Genomic DNA, 17,432 nt, shown 5'->3' on the forward strand with positions numbered 1-17,432 from the left:
GTACAAAGATATAAAAAGGATTTTTTTTTTAAAAAAAATGAAGAAATGATGACTCTATCACTCTCCTTTTACGGCATACAGTTACAGAATAAAATAAGTAAAAACCTGTGATACATATCTTATTCTTTTCTCTGTAGTCACTTTATTCATCTTTTGAGAATATTTATAATCCTATTGAAGTATTCTACAGACGATAATTTTTTTTATATAATATATGTTTTTGTTTTGAAATTATGTTAATGTCTTCTCGCTTCCCTAGACGTTTAAAAGTTGATGATTTTTGTAAAACTTCTTCATCTGCTCGTGTTCGTGATAAGTCTACTTACAAAATAATAAAGAAATAATAGATATAGACATAACCAAAACAACATGATTCTGTATTGAATTACACAGAAGTCTAAAAAAATCAATGTGGCTATTTCGATTACCAACTGGCATAATTTAACCTTGAAACATAATGTCATACAAATGTAAGATAAAGGACGTTAATAAAATTAACAAAATTTTACGAAAAGTTACTTAAAATACATGTCAGGATTTGATGCTTTATTCTTGTGTTAGGAAAGTTACAATTTCAGTTTTTAAATGTTAAACTATGAAAGCATTAAAAAATTAAGAATAATAAGTGTTTATAAAAACACCTGGGATGACGATAAGTAACTCTAAAAACGACTTTTAAAGGAATACAAAAATGTAGTAAGGACGTAAATATCTTCTTCCAATAACTGCATATGAATAACCTTTTTTATTATTTAAAGAAATGTACACTTAATACAGAACGGCTCGGACAATTCACATCTTCGAGCATGTATGGTATTGTCATTTGTATCATTAAACACTTTTATATGGAAGGTCCTCTTATGAAATTTGTCGGAAGATAAAATCAGTCTGTCTTAGATAACAAAGTGGTTATTTGCGCTGCGCGATTACAAAACGCGCCGATTGGTTATTTGCGCGAAACATTTGCGCAGCTGCTGTCAACATCATTACGCAAATTACACAAAGGGTAATTATTGCAACACACTGAACAAAATATTTGGATACGCTTACAAATAAAACAATATTAATGCACATTCACCTGTTTTGGAGTTTATGGATCAAAACTATTTCTTTCCAGCGCATCCATCAAACTTAAAACGAAAGGAAGTTTTCCAAGTGAAGTCCGACAAAAGTTGCTTCCTTCTCTGCTCTTTGATTTCTTACATCTTATGAAATATTTTCCCCGTTTGTGTTTTTAAAGTTAATGCCATTATTATGGGCCAGGCTAGACATTAAAAATGAAAATTTGAAATTTTGCAAATCTAAAGGATAAAATCGTCATTTTCGACATACTTTGCACTTACAAAAAGCCATCGCTGTGGGCGCGGAGAATAATCGTCATAAATGTTTATGAATTCCGATCAAATATTGATATCATCAAGTACCTCACACATCTGCAGTAACATTGTGAATATATTTTTGTTTCCAGGATCCCCTATGAATGTTTTATTCTTGTTACACATGTTTGATGTTCAACTGCCGTGGAGTCTGTTTTAGAAATATATATGTATAAATTTGGTTATTTCTGAATTTTGACACCTATGTTCTGAATTTTGACAGGCTACCAGAAAGAGATCTTAAAATATGTTTTTTTTTTTTCTGATTTGCAAAGAACACATTTATGCTATAGTTTACCAGTAGAAGAACAATACAGTATATGTTCCACAGTAACGGCCACAATAAGTATTAGATGTGTACGTTACTTCAGAACTCCCGATGCAACATCTCAAAAATGTGCTTTGATATTTTGAGGACATTTTTTCTACGTTTCATTTCCTTAGATACTACTTATTCTACACCAAAATATGTATGTCAGAAATAGTTCAATCCCAAAAGTTAAAATGATCAGCCTACCCTCGTCTCATTAGGGTGAAAAAACATTTTTATGGCCTAGTCGGAAACGTTATTAGTGCAGATTTGTTTTTACAATACTGCCGTTTAACACAATGTTTAAGTTTAGAAGGATAGCATCATGTCTGACAGACTTACAGAGATTTTAAAGCCTGACGCAACAGATCAAAGTAAGTCATGACTTCTACGTTTAACACATATTTTCCACTTGTTTGACACGGACACATACACTGACTGAATTTTATTTGAATTTGTCACGGAAGACAGTCACAAGCTTTATCAGTATAAAAATATCACGATTTTCGTGTTTTTATACAACTAAATTTGAAAATCGTGTTCCATTTGTGGAATATAACCAGCTGCTACATACGGTCTCAAATAAAGAGATTCATGTATGATCAGCGGGTTTTTTTTGTCATTATATGTCGTTGCCAGATAAGAAGTGTTCTTTCAAATGTCAAGCAGACGATGTTCTGCATCTCGCCTTATTATGACAAATACATCTTTTGTGCAAAGATATTTGAAAAGTCTATCAAAAGACTGAGGGAGCGTTAAATACTACCTACCTTTACATAATATCACAGTGTAGTAATTCACACTATAATATCACAGTGTAGTAATTCACACTGAAAAGCGCGATCTACACATTGTTCCATTAAGGCAACAATCTGTGCAATGTTATTTGAAAATTGTTTGAATGATGAAAAAAAAAACATGAAAAAATACCTATCAGACATGTCTTCTCATAATACGGCATTGACCTTGAACCGGCTTGACTAAAAGTTGCGTTTTACAGGGTAAACTTTTAAGCTAAGTTGTTTGGAAATCCTTCAATGTTATAAGAAAGTACAAAGCGGATTGTGTTACAAATGGACAGACATATTAAAGGCCAGAATATAAGCAATATGTCTGCTCAGACCTGAGAAAAGACATCATATGTCCTTAGTATGTCTGTAGGAAGGTTGAAAAGCTTCGATTCCCAGTGTCTATGCTTTTCCCCTGGTAGTTTATACTAAAGTATTTCAACTCCAAGTGTCTAATAAAGTTACTTGACTTATTCATATCGGCTTTTTAATTCACTTCCTTCTTTCAACCCTATCCTTTCGTGTCTTTTTAAATACGAATACATTAAGATGATGCTACAGTTGAATTTTAAGTTTATATTACAAATAATTTGTATTTTATGTATGAAAGTGTATTCTTTCTTCAATATTATCCTACAGTATTGTTAGTGATACCATTTGAATAAAAGAAGAAACTGCAGACAGAACATATACATGTACGTTGCTTCATTTATGCTCAGTACATCTAGAAACACAACGTTTTTTTCCTTTGATTTTTTTTCATACTTTCCTTGTACATGTATTTTTGAAGTTTGTATAGTAGTATTGTAAATCAAGTAAAAACCTGACCATCATCCAAAACCAAAACCCCCAAACAATAAAAAAATAAGTGCAATTTTCTTGTCAATTATCAGAGATTACATAATAATTTTAAAAACTCAATCCTTTATGATGCTACTTTTAACATTATATGTTAAAAATGCAAGCAGTTCAATAAAAATTGTTTAAACAAAAGCTGAAACTAGGAGGTATTGAACAGTTAATAGCTATGAAACATTGAATCATGTTAGTCCAGACACATTGAGCGACGATCATTTTATGATCTAGGGGCTTTGTTATTAATTAGAAGCTACAGGTCAACATTGTACAATTGCGCAGAAAATGTCACATCAGGCGATTTTTAACCAGGGCCGTGTTGCCTATGTCAAATGCATTGCACAATGCAATGAAGCTCATTGAGTACTGGATAGGTATGGAGGGATGTTCTAGTTGCAATGCAAGTTGTTTTGAACATATTTCAGCGTGTACAATGTAGAGGTAGGAGTTCCACTAAACACCGCAATATAATAGTCTTAAGGTAATCAGGCACTTCACAATGAATTACCTACTAGGTAAAAACAAACGTACTGGCAGATTGGTTAAAAAACATTACCATAAGTAGCCGATTGATTGTGTACACGTCATCCAGGTCCAGTTGTCTATATATTTCGTCAACGTCAAGACTTGTCTTTCAGTATCACAACAAGCGACCTCACGTTGTACGTGTCACCAGGTACATTTTACAGACGAGCATCATTGACGTTTTGCCTTGGCCGGCGTGTTCACCAGAATGCAATCCAACTGAACACGCCTGGGATTACCTTGGATGGTGGTTACGTAAACGTCAACCGTAGCCTGCCAACGTCCAGGAACTGACAGCAGCGCTCCACCAGGAGTGGGTCAGAATCTCACAGTATCTGCTACGTAACTGTTTCGGGTCCATGGGGCAACGTCTTGCTGCTGCGATTGCCAGTAGAGGTTGCCACACGCGCTACTGATTGTGTCAGTGAAATTCCTCTGACCAAAGTATTGAAATTCAAACTTTGAAACATAATGCGACCATGAAATGCTGTCTAATTAACCATCAACTCTTTTAAATCATGATGCTGTACGAATGGAATTGTTCTTTTCTAATTTTGAATCACGATTAACAAACTATTGTTCAATGAGTTCGAATGAGGCGTTTCTTTTTCTCGTCAGTGTATTCAAATTATGGAGGTATCAAGAGAGTCTGACAAAGTTCCTTAGATTTATGCACAATATTTATATTTTCAAATGACGAAAAACACTCGTTCTACGAAATGTGCCGAAATTAATTCTTTAATTAGTCTTTTTGAACAATGAAACTAGCGGTATAGATGATCTCAATGAAGTATGACTGGTGGACAATAATATTTGTTTTTGAAAGTTGCTGTAGTGAAGACAAGATTTGCAAAAGGTTCATGCATACTGTTAAACTTGAAATACCCAAGTAGCTAAGACACTGCGCTACGAACATAATTATACATATTATACTTGTTTTCAACAAATTTTCCACTAAAAAGCGTTTGATTTATAGAACTACAACAGTCTGTATATTTCGTATGAAAATCCACAGACAGTTTATACAAGATGCAGTAGAAATGCAGCTGGACGGCAAATTTGAAAATAATTGAGCCGCACCATGAGAAAACCAACATAGTGCATTTGCGACCAGCATGGATCCTGACCAGACTGGTTTCTCTAATTGCAATAGGCTTTGAAATCGATCGGCATGGATCCTGACCAGACTGCGCGGATGCGCAGGCTGGTCTGGATCCATGCTGGTAGCAAATGCACTATAATGTTGGTTTTCTTATGTTGTGGCTCAATTACACATTGAAAAGATGCGTAGATAATTAACATTATAAACAACCTCTCTTGTACTAACTGAGTCTTATCTAAGAGACCTGAATATCTTTATGTACATTATATGTCGTGCACTTATTCGGAGTCTTATCTAAGTGGCCTATATTTTTTGTACAATGAAGATCGTGCACGTAGTCCAGTAGTATATAACCTCTTGCAAACATTTGTCTGGCGTCACTTCGCCATTCCTGAAGGTACTGTAAATGCTTGTCTTCACTCTATTTTCATATTTTTTTTAAGGAATAGTTTGTCGTGTATTTTCTATGTATTCTACAAATGCACTTTAAAATAGATTTTCTAAACTGTTGTTAGTTTGGAAAATTGTTTGTTATCTGAATTATAGAGATAAAAATATAGATTTTAAAGTTCTACTATAAATATTTCAGATTTCAAAAGGGCACGTATCCACACTTTATTCAAATCTGTTGATGAAGAAGCATTTTCATTTGGTGGTAATTGTACAGTATTTAGAAAACAAAAACTTCATTCAGTATAAATTCGTAAAATACTTAAATAATCCTTAACTATCAGCGGTCGATATGTATCCGTGATTTTTTGATAGTTCAATGAAGTTGCTAATACACTTTGATTTATGCCGGGTAACTTTTGTTTAGAAAACTACTTTAGTAATAATAATTATATATCATTAAATGGGTACAAATTACAAATTGAGAATTAGGGGAATTATCGCATTTTAATAAGTTATCAAAAAATTTAAAACAATTCCATGAAATCTCTGAAATACAGTGTCTTAAGATTTTTTAAATGTACCAAGTGATTCATTTAAAAAACTATGTAGTTTTAACAGCAGTTTAACTCACAATTTTGGACCAATAGTAAGAAACTTCTGCCATTAAATGTTTTGCACTTGTTGTATGGAACAACATCACGACATTCAAAATTGTCTGATGATCTCAAATCTTAAGCTTATAAAACAAGGATGACATTGTTTTCATCTTTAGGACAGGTAAATGTGCCTGCGCTATATGTTTTATTTTATATTCTAACACGATCCGATTCATTTTCCTATTAAACGAAGAAGGCTGGAAACAGTGAATTATTAAACAACAATTCACTGTTCTGACGTCACGATTATTACTTCACAGCGTCAAACGGCGTAGCGGCGCGCTGGAAAAGAAACCGATTGAAAACGGGCAAATATTTAATGAATGCCGACAAGGATGTACTTCAAAATCTTTGGTAACATGTTAGAATCGAAATAATATATCTCATTTAGTGATTTGCTCTTGAATAAATCACTGTTTGTCGTTCAGCTGCGTAGATTTATATCACTCGGGCTGCGCCCTTGTGATATAATTCCTTCGCATCTGAACTCCAAACAGTGATTTATTCAGCGACAAATCACCGATGAGATATATTATTTCTTAATTTTAAACTGCCTACTTTTACATAGGATTTATGGACACTTTTATTGTCGACAAAAGGCAGTGGTAAGATAAATTACTTTTAAAGCATAAAATAATGACCCACATATAAGACAAACAAATAAGTTTCTTGTTCCAATCACAAAATATAAAAAAGCTGATGGATATTCAAAGAGTTTATATTAAAACAGTTGAAAATGAAGTCATTCATTACCCAGTACAAATGTATTTCATTATCATCTTTGATACGAGTGTCAGCCTAGGGGTAACTTTGGTGCTTTTCATTTTTCTGTAAAGTTGATAATAGATATACATGTACCAACGATAAATTCATCATGGTTGAAATTGAATTGAGGCTTTTTCGAGATACTGCCAATTAAATATTATAACAATAAATGGGAAATTATCATTAAACGCCATAAAATATATACAATGAATAAAATTGATGCTGAGTCATTGTACTGTGAATTTATAAGAACATCTCTCTATATATAAAGAAGAAGAGAAATGAGTGGAAGAAATTAAAAGGTACATAGGGTACATATATTCAAATCTGTTTTAAAGGTATTATATTATAGGTAATATGTGGGATCTTTCTAGAGTGCAGGAATTATTATATATTGTATTTATAAACATGCAAACGACAGACAGAGAGAAGTTTTTTTTAAGTAAACAGTATTTAACTGTCTGTAGAAATATAATGAATTTTTAAAAGTCATCATTGGTGCTACAGACATATCTCAGAGTATGTATATTTGAGCCGCGCCATGAGAAACCCATGAATCCATGCTGGTCGCAAAGCCACTATGTTGGTTTTCTCATAGCGCGGCTCTATTTTATAAAGCTTAAATTACAACTGAATTTAATTTACTAGAAATGTTTTATTTTTCAATGGGTTTCCTTACAGAACACCGGCATCAAAATGAAATTCGTACTGTGTCTACTTGTATTGTTGCCACTGGTCTATTGTGCCAGTATTGAGGATAAAAGATTCGTCTTTGGAAGCTTCCAGATTTCTTTAGATGGCTGTAAGTGTTTACGGAAATATTAAGAATGTGTTTAAATGTGTTTGTGCATGTATTAGGAATATGTCTGAGCATGAGTATGAGCATGTGTTAAGAATATATTTGAGCATTTGTGAGAGCATGTAACTGTGCATGTGTTTAGAGTGGGTTTGAGCATGTGTCTTAAAACAAATAAAATTGGCTAAATTCATATTTCATATCTGATCTGACGTTGGTATTTGTGTAATACGATACTACCTAAACAAAAGGTCTAGAAAGCGGTGCCATGATTGCTTGGCTAACTAGTCATGACATGCGTACGCACTATTTTTTTTAATCAGACACTAACTGTCTATATGACATGGTGTATTCTGCATCAGAAAAGGGTAATATTGATTCGTTTTTACTGTGTAGTACTTTGCTTCTAAAGTCGCACAATTTGTCTGCTAAAGGTCACCTGAATATTATAAATATAATAACCTATTAATACCTAGCATTGACATATCCTACAATGTGCAAAATTCTTTGTTTACTTTAATGCGCCAATTTTGCTCAGTACAACATTCAAAAACATTGCTTTCTGATTTACAAGGATGAATTCCATGTACACCGCCGTATGAACACATCTGCTATTAGTTCTAAATTGTTTTAGTAGTTGTAACATGGAAGGCAGCTTGCATGTCTACTACCGTCCGCGAACAGCCTCAGTCAAATAGAAAAATGTGAAAACTCCAAAGGCCGCTTAACACGACAAAATTGAAAAATGTTTCAGGCTCAGTTTGATTGAGCCTGTTCTGGACGATAGTGGAAATGTAAGCTACCGTCCACGCCCTCTAGGCCAGGGTTGAGAACTTAACATTTATATAAGTATCAAAACAGTTTAGAGATATGATATCCGGAGGTGTGTTCATATGCACATGGAACCTTCAGTGATACACTAGTGTGTAATTTCATGCAATGTGGCGTATGTTCTCCACCTAAAATAATCGGCGTGCCATAAACGAGGAAACAATGGGCAGAACTAAACAAACTGGGATTTAGAAAGGCGATCTGAGGTTATGGATCCTGTATATCACAGAACCTGCCAAAAGACAAACTTAAAAAGCAGGCACCATAGGCAAGGGGTGATTTTACAATATCCTAAACTATTGAAACTGGGGTATTGGAACCACCAAAGCCGAAATGTTTAAGCTGAAAAAACTAAACAATACCAATAACACAAGAGTCGTGCTGAACGATCTGAAAAGATCGAAATATAACAGCCCTTATTGAATGTACAGGGATACTTTTTAAAGCCACCACACGGCACAAACAAAGCCCAGTCTGCAACATTTTCATTTATGTCGTGTTGAACGACCTGTCGTTTTACACTTTCACTATTTCATATAAGGGTTCTAGTTGAAAGAAGTACAGTTCTAACAAATTTCGAAAGCACTTTATATTTAGTAAAAACTTTTTACCGGTGTTAACAATTTTTGTTATTTCTCAAAAGAACAAGAGTTTATTTGCGGTCATGTAGTATCGCCAGTTAATATGATAGGAATATAATGGTAATATTTTATATCATTATTCTTCTAAGATTCAAGTTTGATTTAAACTTGTAAATATACATTTAAATGAATAACCATGTTTGAATAGTGGTAGCACAGCTGAAAGGAGTTCTCGGTGCCGACGCCACAGAAGCCCTTTGCGAACAGGAGTGCAAGCATCTTGCCGGAGCCGCCGGTCCATTCCTCTGTGGAAGTGCATGCACCATGTAAGATTATTTTGTTTTGTTCACCTATCAAATTTATACATTAACATATCTTTGCAATTTGATTATAATCAATCTTGAGATTTATCTTGTTACACAAAAACCCGTATTAATACAAAGTACTGGCTTTACTGACGCGTTCTAAAGCTTGAAAAATGAATATTTTAGAACAAATATAGATTTTTTTTTCTGATGTTCATGGTTACATTTATTGTACATGCGTGTTTTACATACGGTCTGATCATCAGAAACATAAAGAAAATATTTCAAGTACTGTTATTGAAAATAGAGGTTAATGTTGTGCACAGTTCTGAGAAAAAGTCCGAACAATCCTAAAACTTTACAAAGAATCGAATGTTCCCATATTCCAGTGTAGGAACAATCGTATTGTATTTGAAATATATATTCCGTATATATTCTATGTGTCAGCAAATGTTTTTATTTGTTCATTTTTTTAGGATTCAAAGCGCAGCCCAAGGATGAAATGTCGAATCATTTTGATGCTATATTAAGATAATAAAATGATGAATGACATTGCATTGTGTTTGTTGGTTTTATAATATATGGATATATATATGGATATATAATATAAGAAATTTATTCAATACAGAAAATTTCATTGGATTTATCATTATCAAAAAGTTGGGTTAGGATTGGAGTTGGGGTTACGAATGTGGTCGCGACCCGACATAAATCTCCAAGAAATATTCGAAACAGAACGTTGTGGAAAATAAATCATGAGCATTTACTGTCATTTTAACGAAAGTATCTGCCAGATAATTTTGAAAAATGGTAGAGAGCACATTTTTAAAAAATTACAGACTACCACTTCCTAAATATAAGAGAAGGGTGTTGTCTCTTATTAATTCTAGTGAAAATGTTGTCAGGATACTGCATTTAGAATCCACAGCTCATAATAAAACAAGCACTGGTGCCACTTTTATTCTTTAAACAAAAATAGTGATGTGTGTTTAGGATTCTCAAAACAGTTTATGATTTTTTAAGCGAACTGAGTTTTGGCAATCCCCGACAATTGAAGTAAAGATAGCTGTCTCTCAAATATCGGAAACATGTTTTGCTATTGAATTCAAAAGAACTAAACACCATTTAACTGCGGAAAACTGAAGGAAAGAAAAGAGACATAATTTCTAAAAGCATGAAACACACAGAAAAGTCAAAACTAAGAGAACTCAAAGCTGATTTCAGCTAATTATTTCACTGAAAATGTAGGTCGTCACTGACAAAATGAATCATATCAAGTTAAGTCACAGAAAAGTCAAAACTAAGAGAACTCAAAGCTGATTTCAGCTAGTTATTTCAATGAAAATGTAGTTCATCACTGACAAAATGAATCATATCAAGTAAAGAGATATCAACGTTTTATAAACAACCGAATGCAATCATCCAAAATTTGAGTTTTATCTGCTTCAACATTGAACCAGAATACAAAGGTGGTTAAACTCCAACGCATGGAATTTGAAGAAAGCAGTGAACCGTAACCAAGATAAGAAGATTAGAAAGTACGAACTTAAAAACAAATCTATATTTTAGGAATATATTATGTTACAATACTACCTTTTTTATTATTTAAAGAGAATACATACTGGGCAATAGAAGTGTCAGGTGTTTGATCAAACACTGTGATATATGCTGAAACTGGACATAAACAAAATGAAGATGGTTAAAGAGGAGGTGGTTTTGAGCACCTATTCATCATAATGAATAGTGTATTACCATCTCCTAGTAACAAATAACATCATTCCATAACACAAAATGACAGACTATTACATCTGCCTTTGTTGCAGGAACTAAGTTTGATTTTCCAGATACTAAGTAAAAGGCGAAGGGAAGACTGCATCTACAGTCTCAGACAAATTTGATATAGAATGAATCCTGCTTTTAAAACAGATGTTATAGGTTTCGATTGTTTAATACAATGCTGCTTTAACCTGGTTAAACCATTCATAAGACAAACTAATTAGAAACTAAATGAGCCGCGCCATGAGAAAACCAACATAGTGGCTTTGCGACCAGCATGGATCCAGACCAGCCTGCGCATCCGCGCAGTCTGGTCAGGCTCCATGCTGTTCGCTAACAGTTTCTCCAATTCCAATAGGCTTTAAAAGCGAACAGCATGGAGCCTGACCAGACTGCGCGGATGCGCAGGCTGGTCTGGATCCATGCTGGTCGCAAACCCACAATGTTGGTTTTCTCATGGCACGGCTCAAATACAGTTATCTAAGGAAACCCCTAACAATTAATTCATGTCCCCAACACCACTTAAATACTTTCGAATACTATAAAAAAAAACACATACGGTACAAATGTATTTAAAGTAACTGAAAACTTTTGTTGAAAAAAAAATCATTTTTTTTTATTTCTTGAAGACCTTAATAAGTGATTTCTATTGTCATAGATTTGGAATAGAACAGAATACCTAAGACTATTATATTTTCTAAAGGCAGGCTCAACGAGACAATATCTCAATGAGTTATTGTCAATGTCATATACAGACGCCATAATAAACTACATTACCGCCTCAGAAAACTTAAACTATAAAATCATTAATGAATTATTTCTGAGAGCCCGATCGCTACAGCCACTGATCCAGTTTCTGATCGTATCAAAATAGATGAGTTGGAAAAGTAGTAGCCGGTTGACTACAAAACCCTGAAAAGGAGAATCTGTTCTCATTTCTCGAAAAACTAACACTCCCTCACATACTTCATTGCACATGTATGGCATTCCTGTTAAAGTGGTGGCGTCTCACAAGCATCTTGGAGTTGCATTCTGAAATGACGGAAACTGTCATGAACATAAAAAGACAACATCAAAGAAAGTGCATGGAAAAGTATCAACATAAGGAGAGTCTTTTGAAGCTATCTTTATGTTATTTATATGATCCCTTCTGGAATATTCTTTTGGGCGTATATGGGATAACATTACCCAGCACGATAAATCTGACCTTCAGGGAATTCAACTTGAAGCACTTAGAATTGTCACTGAAGTTATCGATGTTTCTTTTGACACTTTTTATAGGAACACTTGCGTGCTTCAAACCCTTCAAAATCACACGTGAGAACACACAAACTTGCTCTTTTCTGTAAAATTAAAATCGTCTTACCCGACAAAATATTTCCTCATAGATGTTTGAAGGTGTTGGACAAATATCCGTTTACAGTCTAAGAAAGGTCAGTGATCACAGAAACCTTTATTATCACACTAACTCGTTTTCGCCAGTATCTTCTGTAAGTGATTGGCAACAATAACTAGAAAATCATAGGAATTCTCCCACTTTAGCCACCTTCAGAAGACAATTTTACTTTGATATACTGGAAGTTCAAGGTCACTGTTATACTGGAAAACATAAATACCATAAATTCTTCATGGCGGACATAGAATTCACTGGAGTTCTTTCAAAGAACATATCTTTAAAAACAATATGGTCCATTATATGTCGTTGGGGAGGTAGAGGGTTGTAGTCAAACAGACATGAGCCGTACCATGAGAAAACCAACATAGTGCGTTTGCGACCAGCATGGATCCAGACCAGACTGCGCATCCGGTCAGGATCCATGCTGTTCGCTTTCAAAGCCTATTGGAATTAGAGAAACTGTTAGCGAACAGCATGGATCTTGAACAGACTGCGCGGATGCGCAGGCTGGTCTGGATCCATGCTGGTCGCAAAACCATTATGTTGGTTTTCTCATGGTGCGGCTCACATTATGTTTTCTTCAATTATCAAAGCAAAGAGAACGCACAGATCTCAACAAAATTAGGACTATAACCACTGGTGATTTACATGCATTATTTTGTGGTAATTGCGCAGTAACAAGCATACTAAATTCAGCATTTCTAAACGTACAGAAAACAAAGAGATATAATGCATATCTACAACACTTAGGCATAATCATAATAACAAATACTACTATGGCAGCAGCTTCGTATCCCAGTTTTTTCTTTTCTCCCAGCAGTTTATACTAAAGTATTTCAACTCCATGTGTCTAAAAATACTGTCTTGACCTATTCATCTCAGCTCTTTTAACTCGCTTCCTTCCATTCTATCATATTCTGTCTCTTTAAATACGAATGCTACAGTTCAGATTCAAGTTTATTATTATGAATAATTTGTATTTTATATCTGAAAACGTACTATTTTTCAATCTTGTCTTATAGCTTTGTTAGGGCAACTTACGTCTGAAACAATTTGAATAAACGAAGTAACTGCAGACAGAACATATACGTTGCATCATTTATTTTGTAACTACAGAGATTACATAATAATTTTAAAAAGCCAGTCCTTTATGATGCTACTTGTAACATTAAATGTTACCAATTGCAAATACATGTAGTTCAATAAAGTAATTGTTTAAATCCTACCCTGCTAAATTTCTATAATGAACTTGTCAGTCTTTCAATTTGGACAGTACCATTAATTGTTAAAAGGGGTACCTACAAAAAAGATACTGAGTGAATGGCGAACAGAGTCATGATTAGATTATTTTATGGCTAAATGCGAATGAAACGTTGGATAATATTAGTCCAGACACACTGCTGACGTATTAGAAAGTGACGACGACTTTATTACCTTGTGGCTATGTTATTGATTTGGAGCTACAGGTCAACACTGTCCAATTACGCAGAAAATGTCACAGCAGGGTGGGGGTCCCTATCCGGTGATGCCACCGAATCCCTTGTGTAATGCCAGGTTACCTCAAAACTATTGCATTGTGTTGCTGAGTAATATTCCTATCAATATATTCAAAATAAATCGTGCAACTCTACCCCCCCCCCCCCCCCCCCCCCCCCACCCACCCCGACCCTCACCACTTCACTTCCGACACAACAAACAAGGCCCTACATGGTAACTAGGCAAAAGATAGAAATGTACTAGCAGATTGAATAGTTATAATAAATTATTAGATTAAAAGCATTGCCAGTTAGTAGTTTGCGCACACTACCCATAAACTACGGATGCCAATGACAATAACAATTATCATCCTCATATCAGTAGTATCATTTTCTGCCCAGTATGACTGAATTTATAACCAAACAATCGAAAACAGTTCCAAACAAAAAATCCACTATTTTGTCTATTTCAAGGGCCATAACTCTGTAATGAATGCTAAAATTCTCAAGAAGAATGCCATGTGTGCAAAGGTCACATTGTGATAAAGACTCATGCAAGGTTTCATGAATTTACATTTAAATACTTCTGAGTAAGGCACCGAGAATACTTCTGAGTAAGGCACATAATTAGGTAAAAATGTGCATTGTTTTACTATTTCAGGGGCCATAACTCTGGAAATTGGGGGCAGACCCAGATAAAAAATAGTAGGTGCGCAAGTTCATATAATGATAAACACTCATCAATTTATGTCAAATACTTTTTGAGCTAGGCGTGTCACAAGGTGAAAATGTGCATTTTTTACTATTTCAGGGGCAGTAACTCTAAAATTAGGGGGCGGAGCCAGACGAAAAATAGAAGATGCGCAAGTCCATATCATGATAAAGACTCTTGCAAGGTTTCATCAATTTATATCAAATACTTTTTGAGCTAGGCGCGTCACGAACTTCGACTTGTTTGAGAGTGTACCACTCTTCCAATATTAATCAGAGTGTACTGATATACTGTCATTTTTATGTTTATTTAGTTTACAATGTCTGCTGAAAATAACACCTTAATATCTCAACTAATGAAAAATGTTTTAGCTTTTTGGTAAATTTCGTCCATTGAAAATCAGTAAATTTGATTAGACCAATTTGTGGCTCTGTGATGAAAAAAGTATTCAGTACAATTTAAAATGCAACATGTTGTGTGAATGGCCACTGCTTAGTAATTTTATCATGAAAGTTTCAGGTAAAAATTCTGAACCATTTAAAAAAAAAAAATAACAGAAATTGTGTTCCTGGCTGGTCACATGTCAGATTACCCCACCCACTTTAAATGTGAATATTTATAAAAGTAAGTCAAAACTGGTAACAGTAACACTTGTTAATGAAACTTAATACATGTAGGTATATTACCACAAAGTATAAATAAAATCAAAAAACATTTTGCGCAGACACCTAACTGGGCCCCCCCCCCCCCCCCCCACCCCCCTTTTTAGCGTCATCAAAAGTGATATACCGATTTTATAAACTGATGAGAAAGTGAGAGAAATTATAATTGTTATTATTATTATTATACCACATTTATATAGCACTCTTTTCATGCATATGTACACGTTCAAAAGTGAATGTAAGGTATATTATAGGTAAGACAAGACAAACATACATACATATTTAAAAGCATTTAAGTGCCCTTAGGATAAAATACTGTTTTACATTGTGTTATGGAAATAAAAAAATGTATTGGTCAGTTAACGAAATGTTGTACAAAGAAGTGGGGTTTTAGCAAGCTTTTGAAAGCAGCTAGCGTGTCAGCTTCCCTGATCTTGCCGGGAAGGGAGTTCCAAAGCTTTGGAGCAGTGAACGAAAAGCTGCGATTGCCATACATCACGGATTTAGTTTGTGGCATAACCAGTGACAGCGTGTCTTGTGATCTTAGATTCTTGCCGGTTTATACACTTGTATCATAGTCCTTATATAGACAGGGAACTGACACTGTAAAGCCTTACAGGTATGGGTCAGAACCTTGTACAGCACTTTGTATTTCACTGGCAACCAATGGAGCTCCTTCAGAACTGGTGTTATATGATTGCGGCGGGGCGTCTTAGTGATGACGCGAGCTGCCGTGGTCTGGACATGTTGCAACTTGTTAAGTGTGCTGTTTGAAATACCACTTAACAAGGCATTACAGTAGTCTAACCGTGAGGCTAAAGACAATGGTCTTTGTGGCAGCTCTGGTAAGAAACCGTCTGATGTGACCTATTCTGCGTAATTGTGCATATACAGCCAAACACACAGAGTTGACTTGTTGTTTCATACCCATACTGTTTATAAATATAACACTAATTAATCAAGAGTAAAAGACAACCAGCTAATCTAAAGAAATTATTAATACGCGCTTTTGACGACGAAAAACAAGAATACAGAAATAGGAAATGTGGTATACCTTGTACACATATCATGTTGACAAAAATAATGATCATGACAACGACGACGACGATGATGATGATGTTGATTATGATGATATGTGTAGGGAAAGGATAGTTAAACTGCTGAATTATCGCGTTGCTGCGTTGCAGTGGCGAAACATAAAAATACAATTATTAGTGGACGCGGCAAGATATTCCATCGCATTTTTGCCTTCGAATTGTCTTTCGCATTTTCGCATTTTCGCCCTGTCAAGGCGTCAACCCAAACCGTGTTTATGATGATATGTATATAGAAAAAGAAAAGGTTTACAATTCCTATGATTTAAAGTTTTAACTTTCTTGGTCATGTAAACCAAAAGTTCTGCATAGAAAAGATTTTATCCAAGAGGATGAATGTTGAAGAAACTATTCGAATGGAGCATGAAAAATCCGTGCACATATGAGAAACGTTGAGAAGATTATAGTCTCTTTCTGAGGGCCTAAATGTGTGTCTAGTCAATTGGCCAGAATTTGACGCAAATGATGTTTTATAAGGGTTTTTTTTTTTACATATTTGAAGAAACTGCAAGTTTATTTAGTTCTTTAATTTGCTACTTAAATATAAATATACATTGCTGTATACATTTTATCATTACATTATCACAAGAAATGCGTGTCATCCGTATCACGTTATACCCCAGTCACACATACGGTGCGGATAGCTACGTCTAGCCACAGATAGAAACGTAGTAATCCGTATCGATCCGTAACTGAGCCATACGGATTGGTACAGCTTGATACGGATTACTACTTTAAGGTACGGATCGATACGGGTTACTACGTTTCTATCCGTGGCTAGACGTAGCTAACCGCGTCGTGTGTGTGACTGGGGTATTAGTCAGTAAATGGTGCGTTCCCATTACGTTACACACAAATAGCGTAGCTGGGTTCTCTTCTATTATTTTTGTAAAATATTCTTAACAGGCTGGACATTTCTCCCAAGGGTATATCGTCTCGATTGGGATAAATAATATACACCGATCGGTGTAATGGGGATAACAGAACAGAACATGGGAACAATAGAATACATTAGGCCTAAAGTTTTGATAACT

This window comes from Mercenaria mercenaria, chromosome 11 (assembly GCF_021730395.1).
Source record: "Mercenaria mercenaria strain notata chromosome 11, MADL_Memer_1, whole genome shotgun sequence".
Taxonomy (NCBI): Eukaryota; Metazoa; Mollusca; class Bivalvia; order Venerida; family Veneridae; genus Mercenaria; species Mercenaria mercenaria.